Source organism: Larus michahellis, chromosome 2 (assembly GCF_964199755.1).
Source record: "Larus michahellis chromosome 2, bLarMic1.1, whole genome shotgun sequence".
NCBI lineage: Eukaryota > Metazoa > Chordata > Aves > Charadriiformes > Laridae > Larus > Larus michahellis.
The window spans coordinates 65,206,431-65,233,048 of record NC_133897.1 but is presented as its reverse complement, the minus strand read 5'-3'; positions in this window follow the sequence as shown (position 1 = coordinate 65,233,048).

Here is a 26,618-nt window from a genome sequence, read left to right as displayed (position 1 = left end):
TCCCAAAGACCTTTAGAAGAAGCCACAGTTGTCCCTCCTGGCTCTTTGTGCGTGGGAGCCATCTCCAGACATATGGAAATATTGGAGGCTGGCGCGGGGCCAAGTGGTAACATGGTTTTTTGAGGCTGAAGGCAGCAGGAAAGCCTGGAACCACAAGGTCTAAGGGGCCATGCAAGCGTTTCCCAAAGAGCTTTAGAAGAAGCCACATTTTTCCCTCCTCGGTGTTTGGGCCTGGGAGCAATCACAGACATATGGCAATTTTGGAGGCTAGCACGGTGCCAAGTGGGAAAGGGTGGTTTTGAAGCTGAAGGCAGCAAGAAAGCCTGGAACCACAAGGTCTGTGGGGCCATGCAAGCCGTTCCCAAAGAGCTTTAGAACTAGGCATAGTTTTCCCTGCTGGCTCTTTGGGCGTGGGACCAATCTCCAGACATGTGGGAATTTTAGAGCCTGGCGCGGCGCCAAGTGTGAAAGGGGGGTTTTGATGCGAAAGGCAGCAGGAAAGCCTGGAGCTCCAAGGTCTGTGGGGCCATGCAATCCGTTCCCAAAGAGCTTTAGAACTAGGCATAGTTTTCCCTGCTGGCTCTTTGGGCGTGGGACCAATCTCCAGACATGTGGGAATTTTAGAGCCTGGCGCGGTGCCAAGTTTGAAAGGGGGGTTTTGATGCGGGAGGCAGCAGGAAAGCCTGGAGCTCCAAGCTCTGCTGGGTCCATGCAAGCGGTTACAAAACAGCTTTAGAACAACACATAGTTTCACTTCCTTGCTCATTGGGCGTGGGAGCAATGTCCAGACTTATGGAAATTTTGGAGGCTGGCGCGTCGCTAAGTGGGAAAGGGTTATGTTGAGCCTGAGGGCAACAAGAAATCCCAAAGCCCCGAGTTGTGTGGAGCCATACAGGCAGTTCCCAGAGAGCTTCAGAAGAATCCACAGTTTTCCCTGCTGTCTCTTTGGGCGTGGGAGCAATCTCCAGACATATGGAAATTTTGGACGCTGGCGTAGCGCCAAGTGGGCAAGGGTAGTTTTGAGGCTGAAGGCAGCAGGAAAGCCTGCAGCCCCCAGGTGTGTGGGGCTACACAAGCGGTTCCCAAAGAGATTTACAACAAGGCATAGTTTTCCCTGCTGGCTCTTTGGGCGTGGGACCAATCTCCAGACATAAGGGAATTTTGGAGCCTGGTGCGGCGCCAAGTGGGCAAGGGTGGTTTTGAGGCTGAAGGCAGCAGGAAAGCCTGCAGCCCCCAGGTGTGTGGGGCTACACAAGCGGTTCCCAAAGAGCTTTAGAAGAAGGCATAGTTTTCCCTGCTGGCTCTTTGGGCGTGGGACCCATCTCCAGACATATGGCCATTTTTGTGCCTGGCGCGGTGCCAAATGCTAAAGGGTGTTTTTGAGGCTGAAGGCAGTAGGACAGCCTTGAGCTCCAAGGTCTCTGGGGCCATGCAAGCGGTTCCCAAAGAGCTTTAGAAGAAGGCATAGTTTTCCCTGCTGGCTCTTTGGGCGTGGGACCAATCTCCAGACATAAGGGAATCTTGGAGCGTTGTGCGGCGCCAAGTGGGAAAGGGTGGTTTTGAGGCTGAAGGCAACAGGAGAGCCCGCAGTACCAAGGTGTGTGGGGCCAAGCAAGTGGTTCCCAAAGAGCTTTAGAAGAAGCCAAAGTTTTCCCGCCTTGCTCTGTGGGCGTGGGAGCAGTCCCCAGACATCTGAAAATTTTGGAGGCTGGCACAGCGCCAAGTGGGAAAGGCTGCTTTCAGGGTGAAGGCAACAATACAGACCTCAGACCCAAGGTCTGTGGGGCCATGCAGGCGGTTCCCAAAGAATTTTAAAAGAGGACAAAATTTTCCCTGCTGGCTCTTTGGGCGTGGGACAAATCTCCAGAGATATGGCCGTTTTTGTTCCTGGCGTGGCGCTAAGTGGGAAAGGGTGGTTTTGAGGCTGAAGGCAGCAGGAAAGCCTGCAGCCCCCAGGGGTGTGGGGCTACGCAAGCGGTTCCCAAAGAGCTTTAGAACAAGGCATAGTTTTCCCTGCTGGCCCTTTGGGCGTGGTAGCAATCACCAGACATATGGAAATTATGGAGGCTGGTGCGGCGCCAAGTGGGAAAGGGTGGTTTTGAGGCTGAAAGCACCAGGAAAGCCCGCAACCCAAATGTATTTGTGGCCATGTAGGCCGTTCCCAAAGAGCTTTAGAAGAAGCCACAGTTTTCCCTGCTGACCCTTTAGGCGTGGGAGCAGTGTCTAGACATATGGGAATTTTGGACGCTGACGCAGCGCCAAGTGGGAAAGGGTGGTTTTTGAGGTTGAAGGCAGGAGGAAAACCTGGAGCTCAAAGGTCTGTGGGGCCACGCAAGCGGTTGCTAAAGAGGTTTAGAAGTAGCCCCAGTTTTCCCTGCTGGCTCCTTGGGCATGGGAGGAATCTCCAGACATATGGAAATTGTGGAGGCTGATGCGGCGCCAAGTGGGAAAGGGTGGTTTAGAGGCTGAAGGCAAGAGGGAAGCCTGCAGCCCCGTAGTCTGTGGGGCCATGCAAGCGGTTCCCAAAGACCTTTAGAAGCAGCCAGAGTTTTCCCTGCTGGCCCTTTGGGCATGGGAGGAATCTCCAGACATATGGAAATTGTGGAGGCTGATGCGGCGCCAAGTGGGAAAGTGTTTTTTTGAGGCTGAAGGCAACAAGAAAGCCTGCAGCCCCAAGATCTGTGGGTCCATGCAAGTGGATCCCAAAGAGCTTTAGAACAACACACATTTTTCCCTGCTGGCTCTTTGGGCATGGGGCAATCTCCAGACATATGGAAATTTTTGTGCCTGGTGCAGCGCCAAGTGGGAAAGGGTGATTTTGAGGCTGAAGGCACCAGGAACCCCGCAGCCCAAACGTCTGTGGGCGATGCAAGCGGTTCCTAAGAGATTAAGAATAACACACAGTTTCACCTCCTTGCTCATTGGACATGGGAACAATGCCAAGACATATGGAAATTATGGAGGCTTGCGCAGCGCCAAGTGGGAAAGGGTGGTTTTGAGGATGAAGGCAGGAGGAAAGCCCGCAGCCCCATAGTCTGTGGGGCCATGCAAGCGGTTCCCAAAGAGATTAAGAACAACACGCAGTTTCACCTCTTTCTTCATTGGGAGTGCGAGAAATGTCCAGACATATGGAAATTTTGTTGGCTTGCGTGGCGCCAAGTAGGAAAGGGTTGATTTGAGGCTGAACGCACCAGGAAAGCCCGCAGCACAAGTGTATTTCTGGCCATGCAGGCGTTTCCCAAAGAGCTTTAGAAGAAGCCACAATTTTCCCTGCTGGATCTTTGGGCTTGGGAGCAACCTCCAGACATATGGAAATTTTGAGCTCTGGCGCGGTGCGAAGTGGGAAAGGGTGGTTTTGATGCTGAAGACAGCAGGAAAGCCCGCAGCCCCTATGTCTGTGGGGCCATTCAAGCGGTTCCTAAAGAGGTTTAGAAGTAGCCCCAGTTTTCCCTGCTGGCTCTTTGGGCGTAGGAGCAATCTATAGACATATGGAAATTTTGGAGGCTGGCGCAGCGCCAAGTGGGAAAGGCTGAAGGCAGCAGGAAAGCCTGGAGCTCCAAGGTCTGTGGGGCCATGCAAGCGGTTCCCAAAATGCCTTTAGAACAATACATAGTTTCACCTTCTTGCTGATTGGGCGTTGGAGCAATCTCCAGACATATGGAAGTTTTGGAGGCTGGCATGGTGCTAAGTGGTAAAGGGTGGTTTCAGGGTGAAGGCAACAAGAAATTCGGCAGCCCCAAGATCTGTGGAGCCATGCAAGCGGTTCCCAAAGACCTTTAGAAGAAGCCACAGTTGTCCCTCCTGGCTCTTTGTGCGTGGGAGCCATCTCCAGACATATGGAAATATTGGAGGCTGGCGCGGGGCCAAGTGGTAACATGGTTTTTTGAGGCTGAAGGCAGCAGGAAAGCCTGGAACCACAAGGTCTAAGGGGCCATGCAAGCGTTTCCCAAAGAGCTTTAGAAGAAGCCACATTTTTCCCTCCTCGGTGTTTGGGCCTGGGAGCAATCACAGACATATGGCAATTTTGGAGGCTAGCACGGTGCCAAGTGGGAAAGGGTGGTTTTGAAGCTGAAGGCAGCAAGAAAGCCTGGAACCACAAGGTCTGTGGGGCCATGCAAGCCGTTCCCAAAGAGCTTTAGAACTAGGCATAGTTTTCCCTGCTGGCTCTTTGGGCGTGGGACCAATCTCCAGACATGTGGGAATTTTAGAGCCTGGCGCGGCGCCAAGTGTGAAAGGGGGGTTTTGATGCGAAAGGCAGCAGGAAAGCCTGGAGCTCCAAGGTCTGTGGGGCCATGCAATCCGTTCCCAAAGAGCTTTAGAACTAGGCATAGTTTTCCCTGCTGGCTCTTTGGGCGTGGGACCAATCTCCAGACATGTGGGAATTTTAGAGCCTGGCGCGGTGCCAAGTTTGAAAGGGGGGTTTTGATGCGGGAGGCAGCAGGAAAGCCTGGAGCTCCAAGCTCTGCTGGGTCCATGCAAGCGGTTACAAAACAGCTTTAGAACAACACATAGTTTCACTTCCTTGCTCATTGGGCGTGGGAGCAATGTCCAGACTTATGGAAATTTTGGAGGCTGGCGCGTCGCTAAGTGGGAAAGGGTTATGTTGAGCCTGAGGGCAACAAGAAATCCCAAAGCCCCGAGTTGTGTGGAGCCATACAGGCAGTTCCCAGAGAGCTTCAGAAGAATCCACAGTTTTCCCTGCTGTCTCTTTGGGCGTGGGAGCAATCTCCAGACATATGGAAATTTTGGACGCTGGCGTAGCGCCAAGTGGGCAAGGGTAGTTTTGAGGCTGAAGGCAGCAGGAAAGCCTGCAGCCCCCAGGTGTGTGGGGCTACACAAGCGGTTCCCAAAGAGATTTACAACAAGGCATAGTTTTCCCTGCTGGCTCTTTGGGCGTGGGACCAATCTCCAGACATAAGGGAATTTTGGAGCCTGGTGCGGCGCCAAGTGGGCAAGGGTGGTTTTGAGGCTGAAGGCAGCAGGAAAGCCTGCAGCCCCCAGGTGTGTGGGGCTACACAAGCGGTTCCCAAAGAGCTTTAGAAGAAGGCATAGTTTTCCCTGCTGGCTCTTTGGGCGTGGGACCCATCTCCAGACATATGGCCATTTTTGTGCCTGGCGCGGTGCCAAATGCTAAAGGGTGTTTTTGAGGCTGAAGGCAGTAGGACAGCCTTGAGCTCCAAGGTCTCTGGGGCCATGCAAGCGGTTCCCAAAGAGCTTTAGAAGAAGGCATAGTTTTCCCTGCTGGCTCTTTGGGCGTGGGACCAATCTCCAGACATAAGGGAATCTTGGAGCGTTGTGCGGCGCCAAGTGGGAAAGGGTGGTTTTGAGGCTGAAGGCAACAGGAGAGCCCGCAGTACCAAGGTGTGTGGGGCCAAGCAAGTGGTTCCCAAAGAGCTTTAGAAGAAGCCAAAGTTTTCCCGCCTTGCTCTGTGGGCGTGGGAGCAGTCCCCAGACATCTGAAAATTTTGGAGGCTGGCACAGCGCCAAGTGGGAAAGGCTGCTTTCAGGGTGAAGGCAACAATACAGACCTCAGACCCAAGGTCTGTGGGGCCATGCAGGCGGTTCCCAAAGAATTTTAAAAGAGGACAAAATTTTCCCTGCTGGCTCTTTGGGCGTGGGACAAATCTCCAGAGATATGGCCGTTTTTGTTCCTGGCGTGGCGCTAAGTGGGAAAGGGTGGTTTTGAGGCTGAAGGCAGCAGGAAAGCCTGCAGCCCCCAGGGGTGTGGGGCTACGCAAGCGGTTCCCAAAGAGCTTTAGAACAAGGCATAGTTTTCCCTGCTGGCCCTTTGGGCGTGGTAGCAATCACCAGACATATGGAAATTATGGAGGCTGGTGCGGCGCCAAGTGGGAAAGGGTGGTTTTGAGGCTGAAAGCACCAGGAAAGCCCGCAACCCAAATGTATTTGTGGCCATGTAGGCCGTTCCCAAAGAGCTTTAGAAGAAGCCACAGTTTTCCCTGCTGACCCTTTAGGCGTGGGAGCAGTGTCTAGACATATGGGAATTTTGGACGCTGACGCAGCGCCAAGTGGGAAAGGGTGGTTTTTGAGGTTGAAGGCAGGAGGAAAACCTGGAGCTCAAAGGTCTGTGGGGCCACGCAAGCGGTTGCTAAAGAGGTTTAGAAGTAGCCCCAGTTTTCCCTGCTGGCTCTTTGGGCATGGGAGGAATCTCCAGACATATGGAAATTGTGGAGGCTGATGCGGCGCCAAGTGGGAAAGGGTGGTTTAGAGGCTGAAGGCAAGAGGGAAGCCTGCAGCCCCGTAGTCTGTGGGGCCATGCAAGCGGTTCCCAAAGACCTTTAGAAGCAGCCAGAGTTTTCCCTGCTGGCCCTTTGGGCATGGGAGGAATCTCCAGACATATGGAAATTGTGGAGGCTGATGCGGCGCCAAGTGGGAAAGTGTTTTTTTGAGGCTGAAGGCAACAAGAAAGCCTGCAGCCCCAAGATCTGTGGGTCCATGCAAGTGGATCCCAAAGAGCTTTAGAACAACACACATTTTTCCCTGCTGGCTCTTTGGGCATGGGGCAATCTCCAGACATATGGAAATTTTTGTGCCTGGTGCAGCGCCAAGTGGGAAAGGGTGATTTTGAGGCTGAAGGCACCAGGAACCCCGCAGCCCAAACGTCTGTGGGCGATGCAAGCGGTTCCTAAGAGATTAAGAATAACACACAGTTTCACCTCCTTGCTCATTGGACATGGGAACAATGCCAAGACATATGGAAATTATGGAGGCTTGCGCAGCGCCAAGTGGGAAAGGGTGGTTTTGAGGATGAAGGCAGGAGGAAAGCCCGCAGCCCCATAGTCTGTGGGGCCATGCAAGCGGTTCCCAAAGAGATTAAGAACAACACGCAGTTTCACCTCTTTCTTCATTGGGAGTGCGAGAAATGTCCATACATATGGAAATTTTGTTGGCTTGCGTGGCGCCAAGTAGGAAAGGGTTGATTTGAGGCTGAACGCACCAGGAAAGCCCGCAGCACAAGTGTATTTCTGGCCATGCAGGCGTTTCCCAAAGAGCTTTAGAAGAAGCCACAATTTTCCCTGCTGGATCTTTGGGCTTGGGAGCAACCTCCAGACATATGGAAATTTTGAGCTCTGGCGCGGTGCGAAGTGGGAAAGGGTGGTTTTGATGCTGAAGACAGCAGGAAAGCCCGCAGCCCCTATGTCTGTGGGGCCATTCAAGCGGTTCCTAAAGAGGTTTAGAAGTAGCCCCAGTTTTCCCTGCTGGCTCTTTGGGCGTAGGAGCAATCTATAGACATATGGAAATTTTGGAGGCTGGCGCAGCGCCAAGTGGGAAAGGCTGAAGGCAGCAGGAAAGCCTGGAGCTCCAAGGTCTGTGGGGCCATGCAAGCGGTTCCCAAAATGCCTTTAGAACAATACATAGTTTCACCTTCTTGCTGATTGGGCGTTGGAGCAATCTCCAGACATATGGAAGTTTTGGAGGCTGGCATGGTGCTAAGTGGTAAAGGGTGGTTTCAGGGTGAAGGCAACAAGAAATTCGGCAGCCCCAAGATCTGTGGAGCCATGCAAGCGGTTCCCAAAGACCTTTAGAAGAAGCCACAGTTGTCCCTCCTGGCTCTTTGTGCGTGGGAGCCATCTCCAGACATATGGAAATATTGGAGGCTGGCGCGGCGCCAAGTGGTAACATGGTTTTTTGAGGCTGAAGGCAGCAGGAAAGCCTGGAACCACAAGGTCTAAGGGGCCATGCAAGCGTTTCCCAAAGAGCTTTAGAAGAAGCCACATTTTTCCCTCCTCGGTGTTTGGGCCTGGGAGCAATCACAGACATATGGCAATTTTGGAGGCTAGCACGGTGCCAAGTGGGAAAGGGTGGTTTTGAAGCTGAAGGCAGCAAGAAAGCCTGGAACCACAAGGTCTGTGGGGCCATGCAAGCCGTTCCCAAAGAGCTTTAGAACTAGGCATAGTTTTCCCTGCTGGCTCTTTGGGCGTGGGACCAATCTCCAGACATGTGGGAATTTTAGAGCCTGGCGCGGCGCCAAGTGTGAAAGGGGGGTTTTGATGCGAAAGGCAGCAGGAAAGCCTGGAGCTCCAAGGTCTGTGGGGCCATGCAATCCGTTCCCAAAGAGCTTTAGAACTAGGCATAGTTTTCCCTGCTGGCTCTTTGGGCGTGGGACCAATCTCCAGACATGTGGGAATTTTAGAGCCTGGCGCGGTGCCAAGTTTGAAAGGGGGGTTTTGATGCGGGAGGCAGCAGGAAAGCCTGGAGCTCCAAGCTCTGCTGGGTCCATGCAAGCGGTTACAAAACAGCTTTAGAACAACACATAGTTTCACTTCCTTGCTCATTGGGCGTGGGAGCAATGTCCAGACTTATGGAAATTTTGGAGGCTGGCGCGTCGCTAAGTGGGAAAGGGTTATGTTGAGGCTGAGGGCAACAAGAAATCCCAAAGCCCCGAGTTGTGTGGAGCCATACAGGCAGTTCCCAGAGAGCTTCAGAAGAATCCACAGTTTTCCCTGCTGTCTCTTTGGGCGTGGGAGCAATCTCCAGACATATGGAAATTTTGGACGCTGGCGTAGCGCCAAGTGGGCAAGGGTAGTTTTGAGGCTGAAGGCAGCAGGAAAGCCTGCAGCCCCCAGGTGTGTGGGGCTACACAAGCGGTTCCCAAAGAGATTTACAACAAGGCATAGTTTTCCCTGCTGGCTCTTTGGGCGTGGGACCAATCTCCAGACATAAGGGAATTTTGGAGCCTGGTGCGGCGCCAAGTGGGCAAGGGTGGTTTTGAGGCTGAAGGCAGCAGGAAAGCCTGCAGCCCCCAGGTGTGTGGGGCTACACAAGCGGTTCCCAAAGAGCTTTAGAAGAAGGCATAGTTTTCCCTGCTGGCTCTTTGGGCGTGGGACCCATCTCCAGACATATGGCCATTTTTGTGCCTGGCGCGGTGCCAAATGCTAAAGGGTGTTTTTGAGGCTGAAGGCAGTAGGACAGCCTTGAGCTCCAAGGTCTCTGGGGCCATGCAAGCGGTTCCCAAAGAGCTTTAGAAGAAGGCATAGTTTTCCCTGCTGGCTCTTTGGGCGTGGGACCAATCTCCAGACATAAGGGAATCTTGGAGCGTTGTGCGGCGCCAAGTGGGAAAGGGTGGTTTTGAGGCTGAAGGCAACAGGAGAGCCCGCAGTACCAAGGTGTGTGGGGCCAAGCAAGTGGTTCCCAAAGAGCTTTAGAAGAAGCCAAAGTTTTCCCGCCTTGCTCTGTGGGCGTGGGAGCAGTCCCCAGACATCTGAAAATTTTGGAGGCTGGCACAGCGCCAAGTGGGAAAGGCTGCTTTCAGGGTGAAGGCAACAATACAGACCTCAGACCCAAGGTCTGTGGGGCCATGCAGGCGGTTCCCAAAGAATTTTAAAAGAGGACAAAATTTTCCCTGCTGGCTCTTTGGGCGTGGGACAAATCTCCAGAGATATGGCCGTTTTTGTTCCTGGCGTGGCGCTAAGTGGGAAAGGGTGGTTTTGAGGCTGAAGGCAGCAGGAAAGCCTGCAGCCCCCAGGGGTGTGGGGCTACGCAAGCGGTTCCCAAAGAGCTTTAGAAGAAGGCATAGTTTTCCCTGCTGGCTCTTTGGGCGTGGGACCAATCTCCAGACTTATGGCCATTTTTGTGCCTGGCGCGGCGCCAAGTTGGAAAGGCTGGTTTGTTGGAGTGGCAGACGGACCCGGAGTAACGATGGAATCTCAATATGCGTATGATCGTTCTCTCCCTTTATTCAAGTTCTCACAAAATATATATAGACAGGCAATAAGAGCACGCACTAGCGGCAGCTATATGATTGGCTTACAGTCTCTGTTCACACGCTATCCATACAGTTCATTCACAGATCAGGTTGGTTACAGGAATTCACATAGTAAATTGCTTAGTCATTAACACAACATATTTTCTACCTTCTCAGTTCCCGTTTTTCCCATGTACTAATTCCATCTTCTACCACTTGTTTTGATCTTAATCTAATCTCTCCTAGTAGGGAGGCTGGCTCACGTGACCATTTTCTCTCAGACACATTCCTACAATACCCCCTTTTTCTTCTTGTGCCAGCCAGACCTTATGCATGGCATTTTTAATCATGTCAGTCACTTTGCGGAGAACACATGAGGCTACCATAATCAATAATAATATAACCAACAGTAGCATGAGCCCTTGCTTTATTAAGTCTGGTAACCATCCCGTTATACCCCATGAGTTTGACCAATCATCAAAACCATTTTTTGACCGCTTTTAATTTGGACATGTTATCCTTCTTGTGACGCTCTTAGTAGGTTACCTACTAAACACAATTAAAAACAGAATCAAAAAGAACCCTGCTAAGGCAATAAATACCCAGATCCCTAATTTTAGCCCAGAAAGCCAATTTCTTTGGATTTACCCACGAGAAATCCTTTTGTAATATTTCAAATACATTGCGGTTGCTGACAGCACAAGCAACCCTGGAAAAACAATCGTGGTAACGTCTATCATCATAGTTACTGGTTTTGTAAAGGTATGTGGCAAAAATACCCACTCTAACGCAGTCAGGCTCTTTGCGAGTGCATCATCCCACTGTCCTATCAGGGCATAAAGTTGAAATTCTTGTAGGAAGGTGTTCAATGCGTCTTGCAGCAGTAGTCGACTATATCTTATCTTTCAACATGCTGTAATGCCTTCTGAGCTGTTGGGGTTAATGAACATAAAACATGGGGGGGCGGGGGCAGACACAGTGCTTCAGGGCATCCCCAGTACCTTCAAAGTGTGCTCATGTCTCTCTCCCCCTCTCTGACCCGAGACAGCCTCCTTATATCCTGCACTGGATCGAGTAGAAAAGTACAGGCCAGAGTCGCTGCACACGTGGCCAATGTATGCAGCGAGTCTCACCAAACTCATGATCCAGCTTTGCTAACAGCAGCTGTCTGATACGTGACTCCATTGTTGTAATCCCTTCTTGTTATCTTCTTCTGTGAAGGTCAGGTTCTCATGGATACACACATGGGTTTTTAGAGCAACATAGTCTACAACTCGTACAAGGGTACGATGCAAAGCGGCATTTACAACTGATTGTAAATTAGACAATTATTAGACACGTCAAACAGCATACTAAACATAACAGACAAATTCCTTCCACACAGGCGATGAGTATGATTTGCTTCAACCAACCCCACCCCCAAGTCCATCCAGCAAAAAGATTTTCAAAAGTGGTCTCCACAAGTTGCTGGTTCGGTCGGTGCAGTTCCTGCAACTGGGCATGGATGGATTTGGAGTGGTCACTTAGATTCATACTATACAGTCCTTTAAAATCTTGACAACCATGCCTGTGAGCTGAAAGCAAAAAATCAGTAGCAGTTCTGTTTTGCAACATTGCATATTGAATACTATCTACATCTAGCAATAACTCAGAAATAGCGGTACTAGTAGCATTGTTAAACTTAGCCTTGGCAGCAAGAGAGTCCTTGTTATCACGAATCCTTGGCAGCAAAAGAGTCCTTGTTAGCTAGAGCGCATGCGGCCTCCCTGTTCTTGCTGGTACTGTGCTTTGATCTTCTTCCACAACAGGCCAAGATTCTCAAGCAGCTAGATAAGGTGTCTGTGAGTCCATTACAGGCTTATGTCATCCAAATGTTTTTCTTGCCAGCACCCGAGACTGAATAACAATTGGTGTGATATATGTGTTTTCCAGCACCCAGGTGCGAGTCCCTTGAGTGTATTTACAGTCCTCCTCGGTGATCTTCCGTTGCTTTCCCATATTCCACCCCCTTGCTCAAGAGACCGCTTCTGCTGGGTTCATTTTAGTCTCGCAGGGTATAACAGAGAGCAATCTACTAAGGCATGCAATAACATATACACATATAGGAAAAAACCAAAAACATATCTCTATGGTACTGCTTTGAATCAGGTGTCCTATTTCTCTTTTTCTGATGCTTTCTCGTAATGCTTATGGCATACTTTTGTGCGAACGTGGCACATTTCCCATCTAATTGTTCCTGGTTGGTTTCTTTTTTTTTCTTTTTTTTATTTTTCTTTTTTCTTTTCTTTTTTTTCCATCACTTATGACTGACATAAAAGTCTGCCTTTACAACAAGAGCTCAGTTTCTCATTTTTCCTTAAGTTTCTCATTTTTCTACAGAGCATCCTATAGATTTTGGCTCAACTCCTTTTCCCAATCAACCATGACCTTATAGACAAACAACAAACAACCAGCGATACGCCCTGCACGGGTGAGCCGTTCCCGAGAGTGTAAACGTGTAGGCTGGTGAAAACTCCCCCAATATTTCAGGACTTCCATCGGTTCTACAGCCCCTACCTGGGGCGCGCTTGCCTTACGCGCTCGCCTTACGTCTAAACATTGTGTATATACAGACTTCTTCACTGGACGGAGTGTCAGCCCTAGTTGCATATGAGAACAGCACCACACCGGGCAGAACACCTGCTCAAGTGGAGTCACCTAACGACACTGCACACAACAAAAGCAAACAGTAGCACACACGCTGATCAGCAGGTATAAGCTGGCGCCCACACACACTTACACAGCAGACATACAAAACCAGCACTTCTATCTCAGGGAGATGACTGGGGAGGGGAGGGGGCGAGGCGGGCAATGGCAGGAGCCAACAGGTCCGGCTCTGTCCTTCTCTGCTGACATTCTGCCTCCTCCCTCGGCCTCAGGTGGAGCAGAGGGGATCAGCAGGGGATCGTCCCAGGCCTTCGGACCTGGCCTTTTCGATCCCCCTCCCGTGGGTTGTAATGCTGCAAAAGCCCCGGCCGCCGTGGCTCGCTCCGCCTTCATATCTTGTAAGGTCGATAACACCAACCGCTATGTCGTCGCTAACGGTGATGCCTCTTTGTCTCCTTTACTTATCACTTCCCACAGTTTTTTCCCAACAGCCTCCCATATTTCTGGTTTAAAAGCTGTCTGGGGCTCTGGTGCTAATCTGTTCTCTCTGCACCATATTAACAACCTTCGGAGCATACGCTCATCGTATGTCACCCCTCTCTTAGAGAGGATATGCAGGAGAAGTCTTAATATAGCCCCTTCTTCTTTTGTTACTTGTTGCCCCATCTCCTGCCCCGGCTGCTCACCTCTCTCTGGGTGTCCGTGGCCACGTCGTCTGTTTCCTCTATTCCGGATTGCTGCCCAGTCCGCCCGGTCTCAGTCCAGCTGAGCCGTCCTCCAGCCGGTGGGTCTCCTTCTGGGTCTTCCACCCCCCGCATTCCGTTGCTCAAGCCAAGCGCCAATCGGTATCACGTCAGGGTCACCATCTGAGGAGAAATAAGTGGACTCCAGACGATCCAATGTGAATCAACAGAAGGCATTTATTAAGCATAGATCACCATCTTTTATACCCTGTGTTGTAGCTGTACACGCGACTCGCTTATTTCTGATTAGCTAGTTACACTGTCCATGTGCTCTGCATGCAGTTCGTTCACGCATCAGATTGGTTAGTAGAATTCGCATAGTAAATTGCTTAGTCCTTAGCACAACATGTTTTCTACCTTCTCTGTTCCCATTTTTCCCATGTACTAATTCCATCTTCTACCACCTGTTTTGCTCTTAATCTAATCTCTCACAGTAGGGAGGCTGGCTCACATGACCATTTTCTCACAGACACATTCCTACACTTGCCCAGCAGGTCGTTGCCAGAGCAGTGGTGGTCCCTGAGCTCTAGGAGATGTCTGGAATAGATGTCTGAAAGCCTGGTGCCTTGAGTGGGCTTTCTTGACTTGAAAGGCAGTTGGTACCTGAACGTCTGTGCAAACCTTTGGAGGTTGGCAGGGAAGTGTTGCAAAAGCATTTGAGAGCCGCCGTGGTCAAGGTTTTCTCTAAGCGTGATCCATGGAAGCATTTCCTAGAGAAGTCTTTAGAGCATCTGCAGTCTCTGGGGCCTTTGTCTGTGATGCGCTTGATTTGTGCAGGTGATTTTCCCAGTTGCTGCTGGGGCAAGGAGTTGGGTGGAAAGTGCAGTGAAAAGCTTTCAGTCTCGCTGAGAGAAATGGAAATAACTGATGTGCTTTGTTCCACTGCAGGGCAGGAAGAGAGGGCCCAGGGCCAGGAAGGGGGTGTTGCCTATTTGTTGGTTCTAGGTGGCTGCTGTTTCAGCACTTACTGTAGCGTGTCTGTTGGAGGATGGCAGATTGGATGGATCCTTGGTTTCATTCCTCTCAGAGTAACTCTTTTCAACTCCCCCTGTGCTTTTCGTTTCAAAGGATTGCCAGGTGGGACATGCATGGATTGTTCTCCATGGCAGTGAAGTGCAGCCCCCAGAACTGACTCCCAACCTCCGTTGGTCCTGCCTGGCAGTGGAAGCCCATCAAACGGCGTGCAGCTAAGAGTGATGTGGAGCGCCCTGCTTCCAGCGGGGAGAGCAAGGCTGCTGCTGAAGGGCCAAGCTGTCAGGCTGATGGCAGAGCCAAGGAGCAGAAAGGAAGGATTCCCAAAATGCCAGAGTGCCCCCTTCAGCGTGGATGGCTAGAGCTTTGCAATGGGTGAGCCTGATTTCCTTCCTCTTCTTCCCTTCCTTCTCTCCCTCCTCCTTCCTTCTTTCCTCTCTTTCCTTTCCTCCTCTTGGCAGGAAGGAGAGGAAACAGACAGCTGTTGACAGCTGCCTTCTCTCAAGAGATGCCTTTCAACTGTGGAGATGCCCTGCAGCTCTTGTTGGGGTTTGTGTTGCATTCTGCCTCCTGTATTTTCTTCCGCCCCAGAAACTTGCCTTTGCTAGGCAGCCACTCTCAATCCTTTTGCTGGGTTTCGGTACGAGTTGCCTGCGCACTTTGGTTTTGGAGCCTTCCGTCAGGCAATCGTGGGCATGAGGATGGCAGGTTTCCAAGTTGCCAGCTGCGCTTGCTTGTGACGAGCCCAGAACATAACCCCTGGGAGCCTTGGCTTTGTTTCCAAGCTTTCTTGTTGCCTTAGCACTTGTTTTGCACTTTCCTGTCAGCTTTTGCCATTTCTGCATTTGCATGAAAGCGTCTGTAAGGGTTCTTGTTGCCTCTCCAAGAGAAAAAGTCAAATTGGCAGGGCAGGGAAGGATGTGAGGAGGGACGAGGAGTTTTGGGACTGGTTGTTGTAGCTGTTTGAAGAGTGCAGTTTGTTGTGTGTGCAGTGTCTTAGGGCAAAGTGAGGCTTGCCAAAGGGGCAGGTGTCTGTGTGTTGTTCCAAGAGCCTTGCTGTGCCCAAGTGAAACTGGGAGGATTCCCTGCGCAGGCTGCTCTGCCCCAACTGCCTGTCTCCCTGGGCTCCATTCCGTCCACCCTTCTAGATGTTAGAAAGCAAGCCAGCTTCCATCCCATTTTACTTTTTCCTTGAAATCCAAGAGAAAAAAGATGGCTAATGTCTGTGTAACCATGTGTTACAGATATGTATGTGTAACCATGCATGGATACAAATTGCCCTTGAGTACCTTTCAGGTGAGAGCGATTCTACTTCCTTGCCCTTGTGAAATGAGGACAGTTTTTTCTGCTTTGTCCGAGTGTCCTTGGGTCACAGTTTCACCAACTAAGGATGGCGACAAGCTTGTGATTGGTGTGGGAGGAAGTTCTTGTTTCTTGATTGGCCTGCTCTGTGGAAAACTTGTTTTGCAGTCCTTCACATGGTGGAAACATTAAACTTGCTGGAAAAACCTGGGAGGTGGACATGTATGTTTGGTTGAAATCTCTTCCTGGAGGCACGTGTTCATGTGCATGTAGCGTTTTTAAGGTGAAAGTGCCAGGGAAATGCTGCTTTTCAAAGGTCTTTGTGTGATGGGAAGTGGCAGTCCCTGTGCAGGTTAAGCTGCCCCGTGCTCCCTTTGGAACTCCCTGTCCTAATCTCTCTCCCTCTCAGCACCATTATCTGTCTGGTTTTCCAGGCTCTCAAGTTCTGGGAGCTTTTTGCGCTCTTTCTTGATTGCAGAGTGGTGTTTTAGCTTGAGAGCTGTGTGGTCTCTGTCTGCTCTGCCTGAAAATGCACGTGAAAGGAGTCTGCCTGGTTTGTACGCCTATGGGTGAGGTGGCCAGCTGGCCCTTTCGGTGGGGTGGCTGGTGGTGGATGGCCAGAGTGATGGTCATCAGGAATTCCTGCTGTTGGTACTTGCCCTGTATCTGCTTGGGTCCAGGGGTGGAGATGGTGATTTCTGTGGCATCTCTGGAGTCTGGCTCTTGCCGCGAGACCTTTGATGTTGCAGGGGTGGGCTGCTGTAAGCTAAGTTCAGTATGTTCAGTTTGAAACCGTTCCCTCTCATCCCATGGCTCCCCTCCCTGATCCAGAGCCCCTCCCCAGCTCTCCTGGAGCCCCTTTAGGGACTGGAAGGGGCTCTAAGGCCCCAGAACCTTCTCTTCTCCAGGATGAACACCCCCAACTCTCGGCAGCATCACAAATGTGCGAAGCCTGATGATGTGTGTCCCCCCGGCCCTGCCGAGGGCAGCAGGGCATTACTCACACTGCACACGCGCTTGCCCATCAGCACGGGAAAGAGCAAGCTCGTCACCTCCAAAAGGCCATTTCCTAAGGAGAAGCGAGGCCCAGCTCCCACCCAACTGCTCATGCAGAGCACAGTGTGAACAGGCTGTTCCTCCCCAGGGGCTGGTCTCAGAGAACCTCCTGGGGGCACAAGGACGCGAGCCCCAGCTGAAGGGCCAGAGCCCAGGAGGTGACCCTGTAGACAGAGGGGACGGGGGCTGGTACGCATACAATTTCCCCACCGCCTCATACACAGAGGCTTTCAGCCGCCACAAGCGCTGCCAAGCGACCAGCAGCAGGGATCCCCTGACGGGGTTTACTCCACACCAGTCCTTTGCGGGTTGCGTAGAGGACGGAGAAGGCACCAGGTAAGGTGTTCACAGCAGCATCACCCTGCTCCTTCCATCACACCCTCGAGCCCCCTCTGCTTAACGGGGATGTCCCAGGAGGACCTGGGTAGTGTCCTTACACCACCCGCCCCCCTGCAGGGCTTCTTTTCTTGTTGGTTGGGGGGTTTTCCCTCAAAAAAACCTAATTCTGCTTTTGTAGTCAGCAGAGCACAGGGTCAGCCTCAAAACTGCAGTGCCCAGACGGCGAGAACCGAAGGGAAGGGGAAAGGACGCTTCAAGCATTCAGCCACCAGGTCCGAGCGGTAATAAACAGCTAAAATCTTCCACGTCCTCAGGGATACCGGGAAGATGAAGCATCTCCTGGAGGGACAAACCACGACACATTGCCTTTGCAATACTTCTTCCTTTGGAGAACCTCCTCCGATTTTGGGACGGATTAAGCTCATCAGTTTGAAAGCAGAGAGCGATGCGGCTGCTGACCCGCACCACAGCCAAACCACCGCATCAGTCGGCCCAGGAGAGCAGACCTTCAGGCGAGAAGCAGCACCGGGAAGGCTGATCCCACCCACGGCAACAGAGGGCACGGCCCCAAAAGCACCAGCTTTCCCCCAAAGGTGAGGAGAGGAGAGACCGCATCACCGGGAAGGAATCACCTCACATGATGGTAACTGCCATTACAGAAACAACACCACACGGTTATTTATACAAGCATTCCAACACGGGGCTTCCAAACCAGCTATTGGGCAATTTTTCCTCTGCGATGGTCAAGGAAAGACCTGAAATGCCACTCCAGCTCTGGAGCGTAAGCTGCGGGGGGGGGGGGGAGGAATGAAAGGAAAGGGGAAACCCCATGTTTAAACTAATCTAGCTGGGTCTGAGCGTAACAGAGCGAGGATCGACACAAGCTCTTCATTGGGCAGACGCCCGGAGGCAGCGCCTGCGGCAGAGCAGCAATAATCTCCTACTTCGCTATTACTGGGATTCTCGCTGCTGAACAACGTCCTGGCTGTCCCTTCAGGATTTTGGGACAATCCCTTGGAGGTTTTGGTGCTCTGATACCCAGCCTGGCCAGAGTCTTCTTCCTCCAGCGACTCTAAGTGAGCTAAAACCCACAGTGATACGTCAACCTCTTTTTCAATGACAAAAAAAAATAAATCACTCTCATTACCAGATCAAGTTTCATTCCAGGAAGGCTCTTCAAATAATTTAAATATTTATTTTAATAAAAAGAAATAAATAGTTATCTTTTCACATTATAAAAATCCCTGGAGACAGCAAAAAACAAACCAACCCCAACCACAGGGGGTTCTCTTGCAAATCAAAAGACGGTAAATGCTTTCTGTTGATGGTCATCACAAATCCGGTTGTAGGAATCAAGTAGGTGGTGGATTATTCCAGAAACAGAAGAAAACTCTCTTGGAGGAAACAGTAGTTCAGCACCTTGTTGTTGGGAAGATAAATTCAGCTCACACAACTGTGACCACCACCAGATGAGTCCCATTTGTCCACAAGGTGGCCACGTGCGCTGCAAGGTGTGAGCAGCCCTCTCTGTGATGGCAGTTCTCAGCATTTGTTCTTAACCTTCCCTTGGCCAGGTGACACCAACCTTTCTGGCTTGCACTTAAGGTGTATTAGCTAATTTCAAAGAGAGTTACTGTCTCCAAAATAGGGGCAGGCGGGGGGTGGGGGGAAAGAACAATCTTAACCACTACTTCTTAACCTACAGAGAAAAATTTTTTTCTTAACCTACAGAGAAAAATTTCTAATACCAATAAGGTATTAGTAAAGTAACTAGAAGAAGAGCTGGTCACCCAAAGGTGATCCCAAGGCTACTCCTGTCGTGCATGTCTCACAGCAGCTCTTGATGGAGTATTTCCCACACCATCTTCTTGCGGAAGTAAGGCATGTGGGTCTGAAAAGAAAAGAAAACTCCATTAAATACACCTCATGGCAGAAAGAGACACAAAATACCAATAAACACCCAGTTAATTCTTTACTGTGAAGTTCCTTTTAAGAACTGTCAACACTTGCCCTTCGGGTACAGCCTGGCTTTCACCCACACAGCTCCTAAGAGGGCGGCATGACACCAAAACCAGATCTCCTTGACTACACAACAGCTTACAAGCACTTTCACAGAAGAGCACTGCCTTGGAAAAGAACCAGGGTCTTCATTGGTCAAAAGCTGAGACCCATTTCTCCCAAAGATCCGAAGGCCAGATCCCACAAACCCACTGGCTGCGGTATCTCGCCCAAGAGGAATCTCACTGGGAGCAGATACCTCAGCCGCTGCGTAACTTCCCTGGCTCTTGTCTCTATGCGGAAGAGGCTGGAGCTGTTTAGAACCTTCACTCACCTGTGTAAAGGTCATCGGTTTGTCTCTGCAGATGTAATCTGCGTATTTGCAGGTAAACACGCCGCAGTCGCTTCCATTCGATTGCTGAGGGATTTCCTAACGAATGCAAAGAAGATGGAGAATTTGCCTCTATCTTCAAGGAAAAGCAACTTGGAAGTAGCACCCATTACCAAAAATACCCTAACCAGACACTCCTGAACTTGCACCATCCCCAATAACTGCTCCCCAACACAAGGAACAGACCCCAGGAACTGCACATCATCCCTCCCCTGGGCTTCCTACGCTCGGATGTTACAATCCAAATTCCTCGCAGGCTGATAAGGGACAGCAGGCTTCCTCCCTGCAAGGTGTCTTGAGGTTTGTACAGTGTCTTTCTGAAGTGACGTTCCTTAAATCGAGTCTTTAGGTGCTGCTTTTCACTATTAACTTGTTGAGAAATATCAGCTCAACCCCTTGCTTTGTCACGTGCCAGGATTTGGGCTGCAAGCCAGAAGCCTACGTTCTCTGACAACTGCTAAAGAGACTTTAAATTGGACTTGTGAAATGGGGGCAAAGCCAAATTCACCTTAACGTGGCAGAGGAATTAAAAAAAACCCAAGAAAGTATTCAGCCAGCAAGGAGAGGCACTGCTCAAAGATTTCATCCCAGCCTGGTTTCCTGGTCCTCTTGCAGCCCGATGTGGTGCCATAAGAAGGTGCTTCTGGCTGTTCTCTAAAGTCCTGGCCTTATGAGAAAGCGTTAAGAGCTCTGTGACAAGGAGTTCTAGTTCACATTTCAAGTGCAAGTAGTGTTCGCTTACATGGGGCTCCATGCTGTGAATAGTCCACTCTGAAGCATTCAGCTTCACGTGTCTTTTTTCGCAGCTTTCTTCTTGCAGGTATTTGCTGTTTAAAACAAAAGAAAAATCACTCTTCATCGCTGTCATTTAGGCCAAGAAAAAAAAGGCTGCTGAAAGATCCCAGGAAGACGAATGGCAGGAGAGTAAAGTGTCAGAGGATCCTCCCAGCAGCTGCTTTAAGGCATTGGGAGGAAAAATCCAAATCTTAAATTTACAAACACTGTGAGAGGCTGTGAGCTTATGACCAGCAATGAGACCAACAATTCCAACAGAGGCTTCCACAACAGCCTAAGTTCAGTGCTTAGTAGAGGTCAAAAAACCCCAAATGACATGTTATCAGAGGAAGAACAGAAAAACCAAGCAAGGAACCCTCATGTCATCATTCCACCCTGTGCCTGAATCCCACAGACTGCGTGCACCTCCGGACGAATAAATACAAAAGCTTTTGGGCCAGTAGCTCTGTCCGAGGAAGTTTCCAGGCCACCACTTGCTGGAAAAAAGGACCGGATGCAGACCTGTTCTTATACCCTTTCCCAGGCAGCTGCTGTTAACTGGTCAGGAGAGCACCGCACTAAACCAACGCTTGGTTTCTCTCTGTGGGGCCGCTCTCCTTTTTCTTGGGCTACAAAGCTGTTGCATTAAGGGTTGTTACTCCGTCCACATCGGTGGCATAGACTTCTAAGTATGCCTGCTGGCACAACATGAAAACCTGTTCCCGTTCCATTGGAGAGGTGTGCGTGCCAGCCGACACAGCTGGAAAAGCTTGCTACACGGTACCTGTCTTGAGCGAGAATGTCAGAATGACAAAGAACACCCAGTGGCATCTTGAAACACTTCTTCCCTGAAACGCTTCCCTTTCGTCAACAGCCCGGTTTTATCAATCACTAACAAAGTTGGTGCCCATGTGCCACGGGGCTACCATGTCTTTGTCTGGGATATAGGGGGAAGGTGGCAGAAGCCAGGCACCCAAGACACTGGGTGGAGGGGATGATGTGAGACTAGGTAAGGAGTCACTGTCAGACAACTCGCAGCAAGCGAATCCAGGATTTCTGCTTTGTTATCTACAAGAAATGGGAAAACTTGCAGTCGCGTCACAGGGGCAAAATCCAAAAACCTTCTCCTAATTCACAACACAAAAGCAGTGACTGAGCAGTTACTTACAGCAGAGTCTCACAAATCTGGTCCTCTTCTTGTCCCAGGGAGTCAAAGTATTTGACCGTCTTCTTTCTGGTGTCGATGACCTGTTATCAAAAGGTGACTGTTAGACAAAGTGCACCCCTGTGCTGCACAAACCTTAATGACTTTTCTCGCTAGCTTTTTCTCCCCACCCAGTTCTAAAGAACAAGCCCGTCTGACTCACCGCTAGCATCCAGTGCAAGCGCAAGTTAATGGGCACTAAGAGGATGTCCTTCTCGAAGAGATCCACGTGCCTGGTCCATCTTCCTACTGCTTTGTAGCCTCCAGAAGTTAGTTTTTGGTAAAAGAAAGAACTAAAAGCATGGACTGATGGATACCCTGCCTGCTTGCTTCTTTCCATGACAAGACCCATGTAGAAATTAATGACCTGTACCATAAAGAGGAAGCTTGAGATGTAAAACAAGACACTAGCTTACCAAATGAAAAACACAGCAATGTGTCTTTTCTGGCCACCCTTAAGTACGCAGCTGAGAGAACTCCAGCCTCAGCTGTCAGCTTTTGTTGTGAGAATTTCACACTTGGTTACATCTGCAGGTTGACAAAAACACCTGCCACCCACTCCAATAACCTAGACTAACTCCTGGAAGCTGCACAAGACAAGAAGTAAAGGAACTTCCAGAAGCACTGGACCCTTAAGTACCTAAAATAAGAACTGTGCAGAGATTTCTGGGCTCTGCAGTGCAGCTCACCAAATAACTTTGCAAAGACTTCTGTACACGGTGAAGGGGTATTTTGAAATAAACGCTCCATTAGAAGATCCTTGTGCTGCAGCTACTTTTACCTCATCGTTTAGCCAGCAAAGGTTCCTTAGGGTGCGGATGTCCTCGCGAGTCACCCTTAGTTTGAAGGCACTGCTCATGACCTCATCTGGCTCACCTTTGCCTAATGCGGCAATGACCTCTCTCTCCGTGGCCTGAAAGGAAAAATTAAATGGGGAAGGACTTGTGAAACAGAGCATCCAGCATGCCAACCTGTGGGCAGCTTTCAACTCAAACACGGCCTGGAAATGAAGCTCAGATGACAGAGCAACTGGCTTTGCTGGCTTTCGGCTAAGGTAGCAATCGCCCTTTTTTGTTGCTTGGTTGGTTTCAGCATCCTAACTTGGAACTTTAGGGCCCAGGTTTGCTTCGATTTGTTTTCGCCAAGGAAGCTGAGATAAAACACCGAGACTGGCAAACACACAGCAAACGCCTTTCCCGTGTGATGCTGTAGCCCTCGCAATGCTGAGGTTTAAGCCAACCACAGCAGGCATTCTCCATGCCAAGGCAGCTGACTCAGGAGCCTGAAAGAATGTGAGGGTGAGGGAACTTCAAGGGACCTGAAGCACCAGCAAAGGGGGAAACTGAGGCAGCTACACTGGAGTCAGACAATCGGGAGTCCAGGTTGTGCATGCGACTGGTTGCAATTTGGACGTTTCCATCTAAGTCTGCTTAAGGAACGCAAATAAACCACTAGGTCTGTTGGTATAAAATACTCTGAACTGCAATAGCATCTTCTTCTCGGTTGAAGGTGGGCTAGCAGGATAAGAAAACCCCTGGTTTTCCTTGTACTGAGCATCACCCCGCAGACTTTGTAAACTCTGGACTTTCTAGCCCTTTCCAAGTCAATCCTCTGTAGGCAAAAAAGGGGGCGCTCAGTTAGACTACACCTCCCAAGAACAAAAGCCGTCAAAATTCAGACAAGCAGGGGAACCTCAACTCCCCCTCCCTGTTGCATAGCGTAACTAAGTTAACTCCTGTGACCAGTGCTACATGCAGCGCAACCATGCCCAGTGCGCATCCACGGCTCGGTGACATCCTGAGGACGTACGCACACAGGATGCTCAGGTCCCCCACAAGCAAGGCAACACCATGGATCAGGAAAAGCTTCTCTTTCAAGTTCTATCTTCATGGTAGGACAGGTTGAGAGGCAGATCCCATATAACTGTATGAATCCGGTTAGCACTGCTCTGGGAGACTGTTGTTAAACCTGGACTCATTTTTGCCCGAGTAACAGAAGCCCCACAAACCCTTAGGTTAGAGCACAACTGAAGGAGCGCGTGGAGCATAAGATGCTTAAATCCTGTAAATCCTTCACACCAGCTTTAGTGCTGACCTTTGCACTGGGAAGTCAGAGCTGCAGACACTCCCTAACGGGTTAAACCCCAGTTCTTCAGATTTCAAAAAGCCTTAAGAACCACCTATAACAAATGGGGTTCCTTGCAGCTGTTTCACAGCCTTCAGTTTTGTCCAACAGCCTGTCAGCTACGGTACCTCTGTGAGCGGAGTAAAGCCGCCTGCTCTTTTTTGCAGCCTTGGCAGTTTCTTTTCTTCCACATCAAGGGCGGGTGACTTTTTGGCCCCAGCAGGTGACAGAGGTACTTGGGATAATACATCTTCTGAGATCTGACCTCCACGCTGTTCCTGTTAGACAAAAGGACGTCAAGCTAGCAATCCAGCACAGATTTTTTTGCTAGGGGATAGTACAGAAGATCTTCGTCAGGTCTAAAACTGGAAGGGCTTTTGTACACACAGCCAACCAGCAAACTCCAAAGGTACTTTTTGTCGAGGACTGCATTCCAACTGCGCACCCATGGAGTGCTGCACTCAAACTAAACGGAGGCAAGAGAGACAGAAAGTTAGTTTGCGGCGCCAAGTTGGAAAGGCTGGTTTGTTGGAGTGGCAGACGGACCCGGAGTAACGATGGAATCTCAATATGCGTATGATCGTTCTCTCCCTTTATTCAAGTTCTCACAAAATATATATAGACAGGCAATAAGAGCACGCACTAGCGGCAGCTATATGATTGGCTTACAGTCTCTGTTCACACGCTATCCATACAGTTCATTCACAGATCAGGTTGGTTACAGGAATTCACATAGTAAATTGCTTAGTCATTAACACAACATATTTTCTACCTTCTCAGTTCCCGTTTTTCCCATGTACTAATTCCATCTTCTACCACTTGTTTTGATCTTAATCTAATCTCTCCTAGTAGGGAGGCTGGCTCACGTGACCATTTTCTCTCAGACACATTCCTACAATACCCCCTTTTTCTTCTTGTGCCAGCCAGACCTTATGCATGGCATTTTTAATCATGTCAGTCACTTTGCGGAGAACACATGAGGCTACCATAATCAATAATAATATAACCAACAGTAGCATGAGCCCTTGCTTTATTAAGTCTGGTAACCATCCCGTTATACCCCATGAGTTTGACCAATCATCAAAACCATTTTTTGACCGCTTTTAATTTGGACATGTTATCCTTCTTGTGACGCTCTTAGTAGGTTACCTACTAAACACAATTAAAAACAGAATCAAAAAGAACCCTGCTAAGGCAATAAATACCCAGATCCCTAATTTTAGCCCAGAAAGCCAATTTCTTTGGATTTACCCACGAGAAATCCTTTTGTAATATTTCAAATACATTGCGGTTGCTGACAGCACAAGCAACCCTGGAAAAACAATCGTGGTAACGTCTATCATCATAGTTACTGGTTTTGTAAAGGTATGTGGCAAAAATACCCACTCTAACGCAGTCAGGCTCTTTGCGAGTGCATCATCCCACTGTCCTATCAGGGCATAAAGTTGAAATTCTTGTAGGAAGGTGTTCAATGCGTCTTGCAGCAGTAGTCGACTATATCTTATCTTTCAACATGCTGTAATGCCTTCTGAGCTGTTGGGGTTAATGAACATAAAACATGGGGGGGCGGGGGCAGACACAGTGCTTCAGGGCATCCCCAGTACCTTCAAAGTGTGCTCATGTCTCTCTCCCCCTCTCTGACCCGAGACAGCCTCCTTATATCCTGCACTGGATCGAGTAGAAAAGTACAGGCCAGAGTCGCTGCACACGTGGCCAATGTATGCAGCGAGTCTCACCAAACTCATGATCCAGCTTTGCTAACAGCAGCTGTCTGATACGTGACTCCATTGTTGTAATCCCTTCTTGTTATCTTCTTCTGTGAAGGTCAGGTTCTCATGGATACACACATGGGTTTTTAGAGCAACATAGTCTACAACTCGTACAAGGGTACGATGCAAAGCGGCATTTACAACTGATTGTAAATTAGACAATTATTAGACACGTCAAACAGCATACTAAACATAACAGACAAATTCCTTCCACACAGGCGATGAGTATGATTTGCTTCAACCAACCCCACCCCCAAGTCCATCCAGCAAAAAGATTTTCAAAAGTGGTCTCCACAAGTTGCTGGTTCGGTCGGTGCAGTTCCTGCAACTGGGCATGGATGGATTTGGAGTGGTCACTTAGATTCATACTATACAGTCCTTTAAAATCTTGACAACCATGCCTGTGAGCTGAAAGCAAAAAATCAGTAGCAGTTCTGTTTTGCAACATTGCATATTGAATACTATCTACATCTAGCAATAACTCAGAAATAGCGGTACTAGTAGCATTGTTAAACTTAGCCTTGGCAGCAAGAGAGTCCTTGTTATCACGAATCCTTGGCAGCAAAAGAGTCCTTGTTAGCTAGAGCGCATGCGGCCTCCCTGTTCTTGCTGGTACTGTGCTTTGATCTTCTTCCACAACAGGCCAAGATTCTCAAGCAGCTAGATAAGGTGTCTGTGAGTCCATTACAGGCTTATGTCATCCAAATGTTTTTCTTGCCAGCACCCGAGACTGAATAACAATTGGTGTGATATATGTGTTTTCCAGCACCCAGGTGCGAGTCCCTTGAGTGTATTTACAGTCCTCCTCGGTGATCTTCCGTTGCTTTCCCATATTCCACCCCCTTGCTCAAGAGACCGCTTCTGCTGGGTTCATTTTAGTCTCGCAGGGTATAACAGAGAGCAATCTACTAAGGCATGCAATAACATATACACATATAGGAAAAAACCAAAAACATATCTCTATGGTACTGCTTTGAATCAGGTGTCCTATTTCTCTTTTTCTGATGCTTTCTCGTAATGCTTATGGCATACTTTTGTGCGAACGTGGCACATTTCCCATCTAATTGTTCCTGTTTGGTTTCTTTTTTTTTCTTTTTTTTATTTTTCTTTTTTCTTTTCTTTTTTTTCCATCACTTATGACTGACATAAAAGTCTGCCTTTACAACAAGAGCTCAGTTTCTCATTTTTCCTTAAGTTTCTCATTTTTCTACAGAGCATCCTATAGATTTTGGCTCAACTCCTTTTCCCAATCAACCATGACCTTATAGACAAACAAGAAACAACCAGCGATACGCCCTGCACGGGTGAGCCGTTCCCGAGAGTGTAAACGTGTAGGCTGGTGAAAACTCCCCCAATATTTCAGGACTTCCATCGGTTCTACAGCCCCTACCTGGGGCGCGCTTGCCTTACGCGCTCGCCTTACGTCTAAACATTGTGTATATACAGACTTCTTCACTGGACGGAGTGTCAGCCCTAGTTGCATATGAGAACAGCACCACACCGGGCAGAACACCTGCTCAAGTGGAGTCACCTAACGACACTGCACACAACAAAAGCAAACAGTAGCACACACGCTGATCAGCAGGTATAAGCTGGC